Raw genomic sequence first — 5,925 nt, 5'->3', positions numbered from 1 at the left:
GAGGTGTGTCCCAGTAGGAAGACCACTGTTAACACTGAGGTGGTGTGTCCCAGTAGGAAGACCACTGTTAACACTGAGGTGGTGTGTCCTATAGGAAGACCACTGTTAACACTGAGGTGGTGTGTCCTAGTAGGAAGACCACTGTTAACACTGAGGTGGTGTGTCCCAGTAGGAAGACCACTGTTAACACTGAGGTGGTGTGTCCTATAGGAAGACTGTTAACACTGTCCAAGTAGGAAACACTGTTAACACTGAGGAGGTGTGTCCCAGTAGGAAGACCACTGTTACCACTGAGGTGGTGTGTCCCAGTAGGAAGACCACTGTTAACACTGAGGTGGTGTGTCCTATAGGAAGACCACTGTTAACACTGAGGAGGTGTGTCCCAGTAGGAAGACCACTGTTAAGGAGGTGTGTCCTGACCACTGTTAACAGGAGGTGTGTCCCATAGGAAGACCACTGTTAACACTGAGGAGGTGTGTCCTATAGGAAGACCACTGAGGTGGTGTGTCCTATAGGAAGACCACTGTTAATACACTGAGGTGGTGTGTCCTATAGGAAGACCACTGTTAACACTGAGGTGGTGTGTCCTATAGGAAGACACTGTTAGTTAACACTGAGGTGGTGTGTCCCATAGGAAGACCACTGTTAACACTGAGGAGGTGTGTCCTAGTAGGATGCCACTGTTAACACTGAGGTGGTGTGTCCCAGTAGGAAGACCACTGTTAACACTGAGGTGGTGTGTCCTATAGGAAGACCACTGTTAACACTGAGGTGGTGTGTCCTAGTAGGAAGACCACTGTTAACACTGAGGAGGTGTGTCCAGTAGGAAGACCACTGTTAACACTGAGGTGGTGTGTCCTATAGGAAGACCACTGTTAACACTGAGGTGGTGTGTCCTAGTAGGAAGACCACTGTTAACACTGAGGTGGTGTTAACACTGAGGAGGTGTGTCCCAGTAGGAAGACCACTGTTAACACTGAGGTGGTGTGTCCCAGCAGGAAGACCACCACTGAGGTGGTGTGTCCTATAGGAAGACCACTGTTAACACTGAGGTGGTGTGTCCCTAGTAGGAAGACCACTGTTAACACTGAGGTGGTGTGTCCATAGGAAGACCACTGTTAACACTGAGGAGGTGTGTCTAGGTGTGTCCTAGTAGGAAGACCACTGTTAACACTGAGGAGGTGTGTCCTAGTAGGAAGACCACTGTTAACACTGAGGTGGTGTGTCCTATAGGAAGACCCTGTTAACACTGGTGTGTGTCCCTACCCCTCTCACAGAAGACCACTGTTAACACTGAGGTGGTGTGTCCCAGTAGGAAGACCAGAGGAAGACCAACACTACCCCTCTGTAACTACCCACCCTCTCACAGTAACTACCCACCCTCTCACAGTAACTAACCCCTCTCACAGTAACCTACCCCTCTCACAGTAACTACCCACCCCTCTCACAGTAACTACCCTACCCCTCTCACAGTAACTACTGACTGGTGTGTCCCAGTAGGAAGACACAGTAACTACCCTACCCTCTCCACAGTAACTACCCTACCCCTTAACACTGAGGAGGTGTGTCCAGTAAAGTACCACTACCCCCTCAACACAGTAACTACCCTACCCCTCAACACAGTAACTACCCACCCTCTCACAGTAACTAGTAACACCCTACCCCTCTCACAGTAACTACCTACCCTCAACACAGTAACTACTGTCCACAGTAACCCACCCCTTAACACAGTAACTGGTGTACCCCTCTCACAGTAACTACCACTACCCCACTGACAGTAACTGTCCTACCCCTCTCACAGTAACTACCCACCCTTAACACAGTAACTACCCTACCCCTCTCAAGTACCACTGTTAACACTACCCTACTCACAGTAACTACCCCAGTACACAGTAACTACCCAGGTGGTCACAGTAACTGTTCTACCCATCTCACAGTAACTAACCCACCCCTCAACACAGTAACTGCCTACCCCTCCACAGTAACTACCCTACCCTCTAACACAGTAACTACCCTACCCAGTCTACCCTGTTACACAGTAAAGACCACCCCTCTCACAGTAACTACCCCACCCCTCTCACAGTAACTACCCTACCCCTCAACACAGTAACTACCCTACCCCTCTCACAGTAACTACCTACCCCTCTCACAGTAACTACCCTACCCCTCTCACAGTAACTACCCTACCCCTCTCACAGTAACTACCCTACCCCTCTCACAGTAACTACCCTACCCCTCTCACAGTAACTACCTACCCCTCTCACAGTAAACTCCCTACCCCCTCTCACAGTAACTACCCTACCCCTCTCACAGTAACTACCTACCCCTCTCACAGTAACTACCTACCCCTCTCACAGTAACTACCCTACCCCTCTCACAGTAACTACCCCTCTCACCTACCCCTCTCACAGTAACTACCCTACCCCTCTCACAGTAACTACCCTACCCCTCTCACAGTAACTACCTACCCCTCTCACAGTAACTACCCACCCTCTCACAGTAACTACCCCACCCCTCTCACAGTAACTACCTACCCCTCTCACAGTAACTACCTACCCCTCTCACAGTAACTACCCACCCCTCAACACAGTAACACAGTAAGTAACTACCCCTACCCCTCTCACAGTAACTACCCCTCTCACAGTAACTACCCCCCCTCTCACAGTAACTACCTACCCCTCTCACAGTAACTACCCTACCCCTCTCACAGTAACTACCTACCCCTCTCACAGTAACTACCCTACCCCTCAACACAGTAACTACCCTACCCCTCTCACAGTAACTACCCCACCCCACTCACAGTAACAACCCAACCCCACACACAGTAACTACCCACCCCTCTCACAGTAACTACCTACCCCTCTCACAGTAACTACCCTACCCCTCTCACAGTAACTACCCTACCCTCTCACAGTAACTACCACCCCCCCAGTAACTACCCACCCCTCTCACAGTAACTACCCTACCCCTCTCACAGTAACTACCCAACCCCTCAACAGTAAGTAACACAGTAACTACCCACCCCTCTCACAGTAACTACCCTACCCCTCTCACAGTAACTACCTACCCCTCTCACAGTAACTACCCTACCCCTCTCACAGTAACTACCCTACCCCTCTCACAGTAACTACCTACCCCTCTCACAGTAACAGTAACTACCCACACCTACCCCTCTCACAGTAACTACCCTACCCCTCTCACAGTAACTACCCTACCCCTCTCACAGTAACTACCCTACCCCTCTCACAGTAACTACCCTACCCCTCTCACAGTAACTACCCACCCCTCTCACAGTAACCCTACCCCTCTCACCTACCCCTCTCACAGTAACTACCCCACCCCCTCTCACAGTAACTACCTACCCCTCTCACAGTAACTACCCTACCCCTCTCACAGTAACTACCCACCCCTCTCACAGTAACTACCCTACCCCTCAACACAGTAACTACCATACCCCTCTCACAGTAACTACCCACCCCTCTCACAGTAACTACCTACCCCTCTCACAGTAACTCCCTACCCCTCTCACAGTAACTACCCTACCCCTCTCACAGTAACTACCCTACCCCTCTCACAGTAACTACCCACCCCTCTCACAGTAACTACCCTACCCTCTCACAGTAACTACCCTACCCCTCTCACAGTAACTACCCACCCCTCTCACAGTAACTACCCTACCCTCTCACAGTAACTACTACCCCTCTCACAGTAACCCTACCCTCTCACAGTAACTACCCTACCCCTCTCACAGTAACTACCCACCCTCTCACAGTAACTACCCTACCCCTCTCACAGTAACTACCCTACCCCTCTCACAGTAACTGTGTCCTACCCCTCTCACAGTAACTACCCTACCCCTCTCACAGTAACTACCCTACCCCTCTCACAGTAACTACCTACCCCTCTCACAGTCACAGTAACTACCCACCCCTCTCACAGTAACTACCCTACCCCTCTCACAGTAACTACCCTACCCCTCTCACAGTAACTACCCTACCCCTCTCACAGTAACTACCCTACCCTACCCTCTCACAGTAACTACCCCTCCACAGTAACCCCTCTCACAGTAACTACCCTACCCCTCTCACAGTAACTACCCTACCCCTCTCACAGTAACTACCCTACCCCTCTCACAGTAACTACCCTACCCCTCTCACAGTAACTACCCTACCCCTCTCACAGTAACTACCTACCCCTCTCACAGTAACTACCCTACCCCTCTCACAGTAACTACCCCTCTCACCTACCCCCTCTCACAGTAACTACCTACCCCTCTCACAGTAACTACCCACCCCTCTCACAGTAACTACCCTACCCCTCTCACAGTAACTACCCACCCTCTCAACACAGTAACTACCCTACCCCTCTCACAGTAACTACCCTACCCCTCTCACAGTAACTACCCTACCCCTCTCACAGTAACTACCCACCCCTCTCACAGTAACTACCCTACCCCTCAACACAGTAACTACCACCCCTCTCACAGTAACTACCCTACCCTCACAGTAACCCTCTCACAGTAACTACCCACACAGTAACCTCTCAACACAGTAACTACCCTACCCCTCTCACAGTAACTACCTACCCCTCTCACAGTAACTACCCCTACCCCTCTCACAGTAACTACCCTACCCCTCTCACAGTAACTACCCTACCCCTCTCACAGTAACTACCCTACCCCTCTCACAGTAACTACCCTACCCCTCAACACAGTAACTACCCCTACCCCTCTCACAGTAACTACCTACCCCTCTCACAGTAACTACCCGACCCCTCTCACAGTAACTACCCACCCCTCTCACAGTAACTACCCTACCCCTCTCACAGTAACTACCCTACCCCTCTCACAGTAACTACCCTACCCCTCTCACAGTAACTACCTACCCCTCTCACAGTAACTACCCTACCCCTCTCACAGTAACTACCTACCCCTCTCACAGTAACTACTAACCTACCCCTCTCACAGTAACTACCCTACCCCTCTCACAGTAACTACCCTACCCCTCTCACAGTAACTACCCTACCCCTCTCACAGTAAACTACCTCTCACCTACCCCTCTCACAGTAACTACCCTACCCCTCTCACAGTAACTACCCTACCCCTCTCACAGTAACTACCCTACCCCTCAACACAGTAACTAACTACCTACCCCTCTCACAGTAACTTCCCTACCCCTCTCACAGTAACCCTACCCCTCAACCAGTAACTACCCCCTCTCACAGTAACTACCCTACCCCTCTCACAGTAACTACCCTACCCCTCACAGTAACCCTACCCCTCACACACAGTAACTACCCACCCCTCTCACAGTAACTACCTACCCCTCTCACAGTAACCCACCCCTCACAGTAACTACCACCCCTCAACACAGTAACTACCCTACCCCTCAACACAGTAACTACCCACCCCTCTCACAGTAACTACCCTACCCCTCAACACAGTAACTACCCTACCCCTCTCACAGTAACTACCTACCCCTCTCACAGTAACTACCCTACCCCTCTCACAGTAACTACCCACCCCTCTCACAGTAACTACCCTACCCTCAACACAGTAACTACCCTACCCCTCTCACAGTAACTACCCTACCCCTCTCACAGTAACTACCCTACCCCTCTCACAGTAACTACCCACCCCTCTCACAGTAACTACCTACCCCTCTCACAGTAACTACCAGTAACCCCCTCTCACAGTAACTACCCTACCCCTCTCACAGTAACTACCCTACCCCTCTCACAGTAACTACCTACCCCTCTCACAGTAACTACCCTACCCCTCTCACAGTAACTACCCTACCCCTCTCACAGTAACTACCTACCCTCTCACAGTAACTTCCTACCCCTCTCACAGTAACTACCCACCCCTCTCACAGTAACTACCCTACCCTCTCACAGTAACTACCCTACCCCTCTCACAGTAACTAC

Source organism: Oncorhynchus masou, unplaced genomic scaffold (genome assembly GCF_036934945.1).
Source record: "Oncorhynchus masou masou isolate Uvic2021 unplaced genomic scaffold, UVic_Omas_1.1 unplaced_scaffold_1723, whole genome shotgun sequence".
NCBI lineage: Eukaryota > Metazoa > Chordata > Actinopteri > Salmoniformes > Salmonidae > Oncorhynchus > Oncorhynchus masou.
The sequence above is the reverse complement of the archived record's forward strand: the minus strand, read 5'-3'. Positions refer to the sequence as shown.